This window comes from Pelodiscus sinensis, chromosome 25 (assembly GCF_052426305.1).
Source record: "Pelodiscus sinensis isolate ZL-2025 chromosome 25, ASM5242630v1, whole genome shotgun sequence".
NCBI lineage: Eukaryota > Metazoa > Chordata > Testudines > Trionychidae > Pelodiscus > Pelodiscus sinensis.
In genome coordinates, this window is record NC_143076.1 from 1,596,174 (window position 1) to 1,610,169 (window position 13,996).

Consider the following 13,996-nt stretch of genomic DNA (forward strand, 5'->3'; position numbering starts at 1 on the left):
TCCCTGTGATGGAAAAGGGCAAAGACATGGCAGATTTCATTAATACAGATGAAGTTAGTTTTTCTGACTGGCAACTGAACCCAGGCCAGAGTAGTAAAAGTGCTGAATCCTAGCCACTAGACCACAAGGGAGATAAGTACCTGATGTGTATGCTCAGCTACACTAATTCTCAGGGCCAGACACGTGGCCCTGCCCCTGTGCATCATGGGCGGTGCGCCTCCCTTTGCTACCTGGGCTGATGAAGCCCTACACAGGGCAGCCCTATAGCCAGGAACGTTTCCCAGGCAGGCTCAGCAGGGCCTGCATTGGTGTGGAAGCGCCTTTGGGCCCCTCAAAGGGCGGTTCCACTGTCTGCTCCCCTGGCTGGACCTTGGCGAGTCAAACACCACCCAAGTGTCCTCCAGAATAGTTGTGAGAACCAGGCGGAGACATTCCTGCCCCCGGCACAGCTGGCCTGGTCACACCACCCTGCTGCTTCAGCCCCCTGCCAGTCTCATTCCTACTCTTCCCTGCCGCCCCATCTATTAAGTGGCGTACCGGGCAACGTTCTCACAATGATCTAACAACCCTTCAATGATGGGAATGCCCAGCCTCTTGTTCTTAGTCACCCAGCCTGCCTCTTTCTAGTACAAACTCCCTGTCCCAAAGGCAGAGCTGCAAGCAGCTCAAACTCTGTTGCATTTAAGAGCAACCTCTGGAGTCAGATCCTGCAGCTTTAAGCAGAGCTCCAGCATGAAATCCAGGGAGTTCAAACTCTCCCACTGCCTTGCCAGTCACAGTGGCCTCTGCAGCCACTCCAGGCTTGTGGTTGACTCCTCCCCAATCAGCTTTTTCCTGAACCAGCAGCTCCATGGGTGGCCAGGGGAGGCCTCTTCTTTGTCCCAGATGGACCTAGGAAAATGTGAGCAAAGGCTACAACAAGGTACCACTGTGAGTTGCACCCAGGATCTCCTGTTCACAAGGCAGGTGCTTTAGCCAGCTGAGCCATGGTGCCCTCCCCGGACAGGGTTGCTCGGTTTATGGTCCAGGACAACACCTTTTAACCAAAAAATGAGGTGTAACGTTAGTTTGAACCAAGGTGATGAAGCTAGTTTATGCTTAGCTAGAAGCCATCTTGTATAACAGAAACCATTTCAGCTTTTTGTCTTTGCACGTAGGCCAGAGTGAACTTTCTATCACCCCATGCACCAGGCCAAGACAGATGTGCTATTGGAATGTGTTAATTGGGCTGGTTCAGAGAGGAGAGGTACTCCCTCGTACCTGTCCGCCATCATGTTGATAAGGCTTTGTTTTTCCTAGTCTAATTGATTATTTCTGTAATTGGATGCCCTGACGTCAGACTGTTTGGTTAAGGGTATAAAGATACTAAGATAGATTGTATTAGGTAGCCTTACTGGACCCAGGCTTTGCTGAGACCACGTTTGGCTCACTTTGCTTTTATTGGCCAATAAAACTGTCTGTTTAGCCGCGTAAACTGAGTGAGGCGTTTGCTTCGACAATTTGGAGGTTCCACCGAGATTCCTAACGCGCCACTTGCCCGTATGGATGGACCGGCACTCCACTTCCAAACCTCTCAGAGCGCTCAATAGAAGGTAAGGAGATACCTGTTACAAAATCTCCTAGTGAGGGCTTGGGATTTGGAGTGACGGCCGGCCATCGGGGTAAGGGGAGCTACGGAATTCAATTTTGTGGAGCGGCTAACATTTTTGTCTGTCTGTGTCTGTCTTTGTCTATTAGGCCTGTCTTATGTGTCACAGTTCCAAAAGGGCACACCGGTGTCTCTAGTGAGGCAGCCATGCGCTAGACCCTCTGTGTTCGGACGCTAAAAGCTGGTGTGGTGCCATTACTCTCTCTCGGCACACGGAACTGTGGGGAAGCTTTGTTGTCTCTCTGTTATTTGTGGGCGTAGTACTGACCTCTGAGGCTAACCCCAGGCCATAGTGCCCCATTCCGCCAGGCTGTCTCCAGGCGCCAGGACGTGGTGTTCTGCTGGGCTGGGGCAGGTGCCGGAAACCCCTGCGAGGCAGGTGGACTTTGAGTCCAGTGCTTCGCAACAAAAAGGGGGGGGACCAGTGCGAGCAGGTGAATTCTTGATTCGGTGACTCGCAGAGCGAGCAGGCGGATCCTGATTCAGTGACTCGCAGAGCAAGCAGGCGAATCCTGTTTCGGTGACTTGCAGAGCAAGCAGGCGAATTCTGATTCGGTGACTTGCAGAGCAAGCAGGCGAATTCTGATTCGGTGACTCGCAGAGCGAGCAGGCGGATCCTGATTCGGTGACTTGCAGAGCGAGCAGGCGGATCCTGATTCGGTGACTTGCAGAATATGGTGTAAGCAGGCGGACTTTGGTTCGGTGTCTTACAGAATTAAGCGCGCGCGCAGAAAATGGGGGTAGGTCAGTCTACAGGAATTCCAGTGCCTTCTAAGGACAGTCCGGCTTTCTTTATGTATACCCACTATGGGAAAAATACTTGCAAGTTTCTGGATAAGTGGAATTTGTATACTCAAAATGACCCAAAATTGCAATTCCCATTGAAAGGGACTTTTGATGTAACTAAAATTTTACATTTAAGGGAGGCTCTTGAGGGTCGTGGAGCGAAAACTCCCGATCTGCAATGGTCTGCCTATCTACCATGGTATGAAAAAACTTTTAAAAGGCAGAAAGAATCTCAATTAAGAAGCTTTAAAGATACTTAGGAAAAACTGCAAACACAGATTAAACTGAAGAAAGAGGCTAGCACTCAATCAAAAGCAGTGATAACTAAGCCTAGTGCACCACCTGTTGGGCAATTGTATCCTTGTCTCCCAAACCCCGATTCACAAGATGACATGAATGATGTCCTGTGCCCTGCGTGGAATCCCCCGCCAGTACCAGACCCACTTTCAGCTCCCGAGCCCCAAGTAGTTTCAGGAAGCCAGGCTGTGACTGAGAATGAAAAACAAGGAACAGGGGTGTTCCCGATTACATATAAGATTTCTGGGGGAAGCACTATTCTCCTCCAGCCAGCAACTCCTAAGGGACAACGATCAGTGGCACGTATTGAGTCGGGGAATAATAGCCCCGTCGCCGCTTATCCTTTACAGGAAGTCCCAAACCCACAAGGAGGGCGTATGCGGGTTTACCAACCCTGGACCAAAACCGAATTACACGCCATGGCCAAAGATTTTCCCTCAGTAGAAGAGGACCCGGTAAAATTTAAAGCAGAACTGGCACTAGTAATACGGTCTTATGATCCTAACTGGCAAGACCTTGATCTGCTTTTGAGGGTGATTCTGCCTGATGATAAGCGTAAAAAGATTTTAAAGAAGGCAGGCTGGCCACCTGGACCTATTTCAGGAGACCCCGATTTAGCAGCTAATAAAGAGGCTCTCACCCGAGCTAGAAATGGACTGCTTGATAGTATCCTTCAAGTCTTTCCCAAACTTCCGAATTGGGCTAAAATTAGCACCTGCAAACAGGAAGAAAATGAATCACCAGGTGCCTATTTAGAAAGGCTTACTAAAGTGTTTGAAAGGCACTCTGGCATTGAAAACCCAGCTGACACTGCCAAGCAAGCGCTGGGTGCCGCTTTTGTTACTGGACTGGATCCAGCTATCCAGACCCTGTTAAAACAGATAACCATTGGCTGGGAAACTAAACCCTTAGAGGAGCTTCTGACAGTGGCAAACCACTGCAGACAGTGTATAAAGGCTAAGCAGGACAAAGAACCTAAGCTTATGGTTCTGCAATCACTGCCTACTAAAACAGGCAGGGGTCGGGGGTGTCCCATAGAACGACAGTCCCGGGGCTCACCCTGGTCTGGAAATTCTGCCGGCCGTGGCAACCCCAGGATAAATGCAAACACTTGTCACTATTGCAAACAGCCAGGACACTGGAAAAGCCAGTGCCCAAACCGCCCCATGCAGCCAGAGCCTGTAGCTTTCAGACCCCCGCAGGGTCAGTTTACTTTAGCAACGGCTGAGAGTCAATAGGGGTGCCCAGAGGAGGATTGCAACTTCACCCTTTTATCTCCGCTTATTCCCCTGAATTCTGACAGCACCCTCACTTGCCAAGTTGCTGGACAAAACACCCAGGTTTTAGTGGACACAGGTGCTAGCAGGTCCACTCTCCAAGCGTCTTCTTTCTCTATTCCTATTTCTAACCAGGTTGTTAATGCAGTTGGTATTTCTAATCAAGTCGTGCCTCACCCTGTTTCTAAACCCGTGCCTCTTGTACTAGGACCTATTTCTGAGCATCATTCCTTTCTCCTAAGTCCTACTTCCCCTGTGAATCTATTAGGAAGAGATTTATTGTGCAGATTACGTTGCACTATTTTCTGTACTCCTGATGGGGTTTATCTTGAAGTGCCTGCACAGACCCGACAGGAGGTGGAGGACCTGCTGCAGGGTCCTGACACTGAACTATTTCCCTTAATTCCTGATTCGGATGCTGATCTTTTGTCCCAGGTCCCCAACTGTTTGTGGGCCACCACCCCAAACGAAGTAGGCAGGATATCAGTAGATCCCGTTTACATTTCTGTTGACAAAACTAAGCGTCTGCCCCGTATTACCCAATACCCACTGAATCCTGCAGCTGAGGCAGGAATTCAGCCTGTTATTTCTGATCTCTTGGCACAAGGTGTTCTTGTTCGCTGTACAAGTGAGTGTAATACTCCTATACTGCCTATAAAGAAACCAGGAAGGGACACCTATCGTTTCGTCCAGGACCTTCGAGCTATTAACGCTATTGTCATCTCTCAATTTCCTGTTGTGCCTAACCCGACCACTATTCTCTCCTCTATCCCACCAGATTCCACCCATTTTACTGTCGTTGATCTCTCCTCCGCCTTTTTCAGTGTTCCCCTCCACCCTGATTGCCAATATCTTACTGCTTTTACTTATAAAGGACAGCAATACTGTTGGACCGTTCTGCCACAAGGGTTTAGAGATTCTCCCACCTACTTTTCACAAATTCTACGGCAGGATCTCTCTGACATTACATTCCCTTCTGGCTCTACTCTTATTCAATATGTAGACGATTTGCTTCTTTGTAGCGCTTCCCTTGAGGCCTGCAGATCAGATTCTGTTGTACTTCTCACTGCTTTAGCTAATAAGGGTCATAAAGTGTCTAAACAAAAACTTCAGCTCTGCAAGCCCACGGTTCGGTATTTGGGCCATGACCTCTTGGCAGGGAGCCGTCACCTCTCTGCTGATAGAATCCAGGCAATCCTTTCTGCCCCTAAACCCACTACCCCCTCCCAAGTCCGCTCTTTCCTCGGTATAGCTGGCTACTGCAGACAATAGATTCCCAACTTTTCTCAGCTAGCCAAACCGCTCCAAGAGCTCACCCGTAATGCAACCCCTTCCCCTATACCGTGGGGATCTCAGCAAGACACTGCTTTCTCGTCTTTGAAACAAACACTAGCTTCTGCTCCAGCTCTGGGCTTGCCCGATTACTCCCGTCATTTCACTTTGTTCTGTCATGAAAAAGAAAGATGTGCTTTAGGTGTACTAGTGCAGAAACATGGTGATAAATACCGCCCTCTTGCTTATTACAGCACCTATCTTGACCCCATTGCGGCCTCATTTCCACCGTGCCTCCGTGCAATTGCGGCAGCAGCACGGATTTTAGAGCAAGCAGAACCTTTGGTTTTACAATCTCCATTAACACTGGCTGTTCCTCATTCGGTGTCAGCATTACTTTTAAAAGGGAAAACCCAGCACCTTTCTAATGCCCGTCTTGTTAAATATGAACGGCTTCTCTTTGCTTCTCCCAAGGTCTCTGTAATTCGCTGTGACTCTTTAAATCCCGCTACACTGCTCCCTGCACCCCATGAGAAGGAGCCTCATGACTGTTTGCAAGTTGTGCAAGCCGTCACCTCTCCAAGACCAGACCTGTTTGAAATGCCTTTAGATAACCATGATTTTATACTGTATACAGACGGTTCTTGCTTTTATAATTCTAGTGGAGTTTTAGTAGCAGGCTATGCAGTTTGTTCTGTCTGGGATGTCATAGAATCTGCTCCTCTACCTGCTGTTTCTTCCGCACAGGTGGCAGAATTAATAGCTCTAACAAGGGCTTGTCACATTGCCGCAGGAGCATCTGCTACTATCTACACTGACTCCCGGTATGCTTTTGGCGTAGTTCATGATTTTGGTACGCTCTGGAAGCAGCGAGGTTTCCTTACTTCCTCTGGCCACTCTATAAAGAATGGGCCTTATGTAGCCGCTTTACTTGATGCAGTACTTTTACCTTCGGCTCTTGCTATTGTTAAGTGTGTAGGTCATTCCTCTTCCTCTAATGAAGTTGCATTAGGAAATGACATGGCCGATCGGGCTGCTAAGGCAGCTGCCCTATGTCCTCCTCGGGCTGAAGCATTGTACCCTTCTTTCCCACCACCGCCAGCTCCTTTGCCATCTCTGTCAGAACCGGCCCTCCTGCAGGACCAAGCCCCAGAATCAGAAAAGCAAGAATAGAGACTGGCAGGGTGCACCTTGCACCCAGATCATTTGTGGCGCAGCTCTGACGGCCGCATTGTTGCCCCAGTGGTCTTGCTACCTCACCTTGCCTCCGTGCTCCATGGATTGTCGCACGTTGGCAAAGGGGGGATGGTGGCAATCCTAAAGCAAAATTGGTTTGCTCCCAAATTCTCCCAAGCAGCAAAAGATTACTGTCTGGCTTGCCCTGTCTGCCAAGCCCACAACGTGGGTAAACCTGTAAAGACAGTTCTGGCAACCAGACCTCCGCCTTTAGGACCATTTCTGAATTTACAAATGGACTTTATTCAATTGCCTAAATGTCAATCCTTTGAATATATGCTGGTTATTGTTTGTTTGTTTTCGGGATGGGTAGAAGCTTATCCCTGCAGGAAAGCGGATGCCATCACAGTAGCTAAGAAACTTCTAAATCATTACATCCCATCATGGGGAATACCCCTGGTGATCTCCAGTGATAGAGGTACCCACTTTACTGGACAAATTGTTCAAAAGCTGACAAAGTACTACTCTATCAGACAAGCACTGCACTGCCCGCGACACCCGGAGAGCGCAGGAGCAGTAGAGAGACGTAACGGGATTTTAAAGAACAAACTTGCTAAGATATGTGAGGACTCTGGTTTAACATGGGTAGAAGCACTCCCGATTGCCCTAATGAGCATGAGAGCCACTCCTAATCGGAAAACTGGACTCAGTCCACATGAGATTGCATGTGGCCGACCTATGAGACTGTTAAGCAGCCCAGACATTAACTTGGCTGATGCCATACTCATTAAAGGAAGCATAGTCAAGTATTGTCAGGAACTTATGAGGTGTGTACAGTCCTATCATTCACAGGTTAAGGACGCCTTCCAAGAGGCCCCGACTGAGCCGTGCCATAAACTACAACCAGGAGACTGGGTTTGCGTGAAAGTTCACCAGCGAAAGACTGCCCTGGAACCCAGGTGGAAGGGTCCCTACCAAGTCCTTCTGACCACCCATACTGCTGTAAAGTGCGAAGGATTGCCCACCTGGATTCACGCATCCCACTGCAAACCCGTCCTGGCCCCTACAGAAGTCGGCCCCAACAAGGAGCACCGCAGACCTGGTACCGGAGACCCAGGTCCAGAAGCAGACGAGGATCAGCCCAGGCTTGGTACCGGCAATCCAAGCCCTGAAGCAGATGATCCTGAAAGACCGAGGCCAAGGTACCAGCTGCGGCCCAGAAGGACCTGCCAGCGATAGGTGAAGCAAACTACGAAGTCCTGAAGAACAGCCAGCATGAGGCTGGACAAACAATTCATGTTGAGCTTATGCTTAGTTTTGTTTTTAATACCTAGTAGTTATAACCTATATGGTTCAAATGTGTTTATGCTTTTAATGAACCAAGTTTCCCAAGAATTTAATTCCACAGGTTGCTGGATATGTGCTCACAGTCCTGTGCATTCAGAAGGAGGCATCCCAATGATTCCAGTTCCACTGAACAACACTCAAATGAATGGCCCATTGTTTAATGAGCTAAAGCCAAATGATACCTGGCAGGATAAAGGGTTTACTAGCCCAGGGTACATCCGCCTAGCTCTGACACCAGTTGGAGAATACTGCTGGACATGTAATGGTACAGGAGCCCGAGTGGGGAAAAGCAGGTGTGAAGTAAACATTGTCCTGAATGGAGTATGGAACAGAAATAACACCTGGGAAAATAACAAAGGCCCTTATGACTTTGGAATCGATGGGTACTATTTGCAATGGATGATGAAGCCCCAATGCCAAAGGACCTTAACAGCAAAGGTTGGCCATTACTTTATATGTGGTCGCCAAGCATACAAAACACTGCCCAAGGGCTAGAGTGGAACCTGCTACATTGGAGCAGCCTTCCCAGCCATTCGAATCACTAACCATCTCCCTGGGAGTAGAATCCGAAATTACCGAGAGAGAACAGAAACACAGCGGTTTTGGGGAATTGCGTTCCCAGGATTGGGTGTGGCCTATGCAGTAAGAGAAATTCGGAGGCTGGAAGTAGCTTTCGAGAAAGTAGCTAATGCCACAACCAAAGCTCTCCGTGCCATTAATATGGAACTAGGAGAAGTGAGACAAATGGTTCTCCAGAACCGGATGGCCCTAGACTATGTCCTAGCTAGTAAGGGCGGGGTTTGTGCCTTAGTAGGAAAAGAATGCTGTGTGTATATCACCGACACCAGCAAAGAAGTGGAGGAAGATGCCTCAGAGATTGAAAAAGCTGTGGAACGCTTAAGGCAGGGGGAAGACTGGACCCTCTGGGATTGGTTAAGAGGCTGGTTTGGACATGTGGGAACTTGGATTTTGCAAGGTGTAGTTTTAGTATTAGCTATATTCTTTTGTGCTTATTTTTGTTTCTTGTTAATCAAATGCTGTATTTCTTGTATTCGAGAAAACAAGGGACAGACCCTTACTAAAGAGAATGTGGAAGTAATGATGTTAAAATATGATGAGCAGAGAGAGGAACAAGAAATGTATATAAAGGCTTTGATGAAAATGGAGATGTAAAATGGTTTCATGGTTAGCCTTTAAAAAGCTAAAAGGGGGGAGTTGATGAAGCTAGTTTATGCTTAGCTAGAAGCCATCTTGTATAACAGAAACCATTTCAGCTTTTTGTCTTTGCACGTAGACCAGAGTGAACTTTCTATCACCCCATCCACCAGGCCAAGACAGATGTGCTATTGGAATGTGTTAATTGGGCTGGTTCAGAGAGGAGAGGTACTCCCTCGTACCTGTCCGCCATCATGTTGATAAGGCTTTGTTTTTCCTAGTCTAATTGATTATTTCTGTAATTGGATGCCCTGACGTCAGACTGTTTGGTTAAGGGTATAAAGATACTAAGATTGATTGTATTAGGTAGCCTTACTGGACCCAGGCTTTGCTGAGACCACGTTTGGCTCACTTTGCTTTTATTGGCCAATAAAACTGTCTGTTTAGCCGCGTAAACTGAGTGAGGCGTTTGCTTCGACAATTGGCTTTGGTTCGAACTACTGCGTCCCAGTGCGCACTTCATGGTTCGAATCAGGTGTGATTCAATCTAGTGTGCCAGGCGAGATCTTGCTAATGAAGCATGGGACATTAAAATCCCTGCCTCATTAGCAATTTCAGTCACCTACATTTGTATCCCTCAGGTGAGTCTCCCAGCCAGACCCTGCCTCTGGCACCCCAGCTCCTCCTCTGGCTGGACCTTGGCAAGTCCACCATCCCCAATTGGTGGTGGCCTGCGGTGGCCTCCAGAATAGTTGTGAGCATAAGCTCAGCTCTCTGGCCCGAGTCCTGCAAAGCTCTCAGCCTTTCCCCTTGTTTTTGCTTCCCTGTCCATAGCAAGAGGCAGAATCAGAGCAAGTCAATAAATCAAACAACCTTTCTCCACAGGGACAGCTGACTGTGTGACACAAGGAAGAGAAGTTACCAAACCAAGCACCCCTGTGGCCAGTATGGAGCTTGAACTCACAACCTTGGCGTTATTAGCACCACAATCTAACCAACAGAGCTAGTCAGCCCTACCAAAATCCATGTCACAAGTGGCCCTTTCAAGAAAGGCGCCTCAGACAGTTGCAGCAACATTTCTGCAGCTGCCGAGGGCTCTTCTCTGATAGGTCCACTAGTGACTCACTGTGATGGGGGCTGGCTAGTCCAGCTGGTTTGAGGTTTGGTCAAGGTGGCTGGCGGTTGACATGGTGCACTGAGACCCAGGGGAAACAAGCAGCCGGAATCTCTTGCTGCCGGCATCTTGCCTCCCAGCTCCTACCCAGTCAGCAGCAGCCACAGCCCCTTTCGATCACTGGGTCAGCGCGGGAAGGGAGGCGAGAATGGGGCCTCGCCATTCCGCTCACAGTGCACTACATCATATCCTGCACGTGCAGGCTGCCTCCGCACAGCATCCCAGCCTGCACATGCTAGCAGCTGGATGCTGAGCATAGGGAGTGGCTCCAGCAGTGGCGAGGGCTTCATGTGCGGTGGCAGCTCACATTTTCCTAGGTCCTCCTGGGACACAGAAGAGGCCTCCCCTGGCCACCCATGGAACTGCTGGTTCAGGAAAAGCCAACTGAGCCATGGTGCCCTCCTCAGGGAGTTTGGTGAAACTGTTCTACTCTATGATCCCAGACAACACCTTTGACTCCCAAAGTGCAGCCAGTCCCCATTTCCCTCCAGCCCTGGTGGTGTCTGGCTCCCTGAGCACAGAAGGCTACAGCTCAGCGGGCCGAGGCTCTGACATGCCATCTCCCCCAGCTGCTGGGGCTGTAGAATTTACCTTTGAGGTTTGGCATAGTTTGTGGGAGGGAAAAGTGCAGCAAACATTGATCATCTGGCTTGTAAATCCCTTGGTCCTAGGGTTTGGGTTGGAGTCTCCAGGAGGGGACCCGGCCTTCTTCAATTTGCTGGAAGGAGGTGAAGCTACAGAGGCTGAAGGGGGACAATCAGCGGGCAGAGGGTTATTTTTTTCTCCTCCCTAAGCTGATGTGGCTAGAACTAAGGAGAAGAAAATTCTCTTCCCTTCTCCTCAGAAGATGGAAATTGCAGTTTGTTCTCTCTCTGCTTCTATTAAAGCTGGACCCCAGAACTAGACTGTTTCTTTCTAAAACCCTGGTGAAAACTGAGCGCCAATTGCTCACAGGCTGAAAATGTGAATTAAAGAAGGGGAAAAGTCCTCCTGGCTTAGCTTGCTACAACACCTGTGCTGCAATTAAGAAATCTTGGGTTCAACTTCCACTGGTACCATCTTGTAGATTTTGATCACATTCTTCAATTTCCTTCTGGGACACAGGAGAGGCCTCCCCTGGCCACCCATGCAACTGCTGGTTCAGGAAAAGGCTGATTGGGGAGGAACATTGCATAGAAGGAAACCACAAGCCTGGAGCAGGTGCAGAGGCTGCTGTGCCTGGCACTGGCAAGGCAGGGCTCTGACTGCAATTACTGGGACAGGCGAGCCAGCGCCAAGTGCCCTTGTGATTCCCTGGGGGTGTCAGTGCCCAGAGACCCTGCAAGTGCAACCTCTGCAGCTTCTGCAACCGTGGAGAGTGACTCTCGTCCCCCCTCCCTTGGGATGGGCAATGGCAACAGGTGGAGGAGCTGGGAGAGAAGTCCCAGAGAGCAGCCCCATGACTAAGCTGGCCAAGCAGCTGCTGGGTATGGGGGAGGCGAAGGAGGCAGCCCCCAGTGGTGCCTGGCCAATGTGTCTGCTATTCCTGCCATCCCTCCCTACGTAGCTGGAGTTGGCCATGTCCCTACAGCGGGAAGCCGAAGGAGGCAAAGAGCAGAAGTGCTGGAAGCTGGTGGGGGTGGCTTCTGGGTTTGATTTAGTGAGTCTTAGTTGGACTTGCTAAACCAAACGGTGTAAGATGGATTGTGGCCATTCATCCCCAGCTGGACATGGTCCTTGTTTTTCTGCAGGACACGGCCAAAGGAGAGTAAGGATGAGCCAATGGGCATCCAGATCAGATCACACCCTTGTTGAATGGATGGAAACAGAAACCAGACACACACACACAGAGCCGGTTTGAATTGGTTCCAGCTGAGGGACGGGTTTGTTTGGTTTATGTGCTTTGGCACTAGAGCACGTGAGGGGTTTGTGGCCATTTGAAGAATCCCTGTTCAATAGATATCCAAAGTGTGACACACCTGGAGATGTAAAAGTTTCATTTAAATTGATGAGCTTTTTAAGGGGGCACTTGTTACACCCCCAGAGCAACCATGTGTTTGCATCCAGTGTTGGGAACGGAGCAGGAAACGAGGCTTTTGTGTGACACATCTCAGGTGGGAGGGACCCTCACTGACCCCCAGAGTGTGACTGGTCCTAACAAGGAATTTGCTCTGAAAGCAGCAGAGCTGGGGCAGGACAGGGAGTCCTGAGAGATGAAGCAGCTGGAGGGAGCCAGGAGAGCAGAGGCCAGCCTGAGAGCTGAGAGTCAGAGGTGCCCACTGCACTTTCCCACCATAGGTCCCATGGTGTAAGGGGCAGCACTCAGGACTCTGAATCCTGCAATTTTGAGTTCAAATCACAGTTGGACCTGCTGGGCCTCAACTGGTTGTTACAAGGTTTAGGTGCTTCAGCTTCCATGCACTGAGGATCAACAAAGAGAGTTTTGTTCCTCTTGCTGGGTGTCTGAGGCCACTGGAGCTCCATCTCCAGACTGGGCAGGTGGGCAGGAAGGGCCTGATGCCATCACAGCTGCAGGGCAGGTCACCCACCGGGCCCCTGAGCTCAGCCTGTGCTGGAGGCAGCCAGACAGTGTGAGCGGGTCAGAGGGAGGATTGGGGGAAGGGTCCTGAGTCCTGGCTCCCAGCAATGCACCTTGTCACAAAGACCAATGGCCCCTGCACAAAGTGCATTGTGGGAATAAGAGTTGGGGCAGCAGGAAAGGGGCCGGCCCCTCAGTACTAGGGCGCAGGCAGGAGAAGATGGGAGTGAATCCTGCTACCTCTGCCATGGCTTAGCCCGGGAGGGCTGGGGTCTAGCAATTTTTCACCCCAGCTTTGTGGGAAGCCTAGTAGGAAGGGGGCACTGCAGGTGCACAACCCCCTGGCCTGCTGTGTCTGTGGAAAGGGTTCAAGCCCCTTGCTAGGTGAAGCCCTTCTTTATCTCACATTCTCAGTTTGCAAACAATTCACCTTCAGTTTTCACCAGGGTTTTAGAAAGAAAAAGTCTAGTCCTGGGATCCAGCTTTAGTAGAACCAGAGAGAGAACCAACTGCAATTTCCATCTTCTGAGGAGAAGGGAAGAGGATTTTCTTCTCCTCAGTTCTAGCCACATCAGCCCAGGGAGGAGAAAAAATAACCCTCCGCCCGCTGATTGTCCCCGTCAGCTTCTGTAGCTTCACCTCCTGCCACAGCAGCTCCAGCTTTGAGCTACAAATCTCAAGGGGCTGGTGAGGAAATGAGGAGCTGGCAGCTCGGGTGAGTCGCTTCCATGAGAACAAGAGGTGGGGTGTTCACAAGGTGCAGAGCAGGGTGCTAGAAAGTTTTGAAATTTGCGTAGCTTTTTGCAGAAGAACAGTGCAGTGTAGACACAGCCTGAGTGTTGCTCAGCACTAGTAGGAGACAGGGAGGGACAAAATGATCTAACGGCACCTGCAGCCTTTCAAAACAACGCCCAGACCCAACCCCAAGAACCAGCCCTTCCCTCCACCCTCACTGGGGTCTGCTGGGAACAGTCTGGACTCAAACCTACCCTGGTTTCACCCTAAGGATTCTCTGGTCTGTAAAAGCTGCATCCTGGAAATGAGAAAACAGCTCAAGTGACACTTGTGGGACTTGAACCCACAACATTTGAATGGTTAGCTGGGCTCACATGATTCACTGCAGCTTAAAAGTCCAACATGCTTTCCATTGCACCACAGAGCCTGCTATCCCTGCTGTCTGCTTTGCAGCATGGCAATTGCTGGGAGAAAAGAAATCACAGCAAGAGGTCTGCCTCTTTTGGGAGAGCAGGTAGGAAGAGGAAGGGGGCCACTGAGCCCCTAACAGTGAAAATAAGAGATGAGAACAAAGCTACAGTTGGAGAATGTGGGCATCGATCCCACTGCCT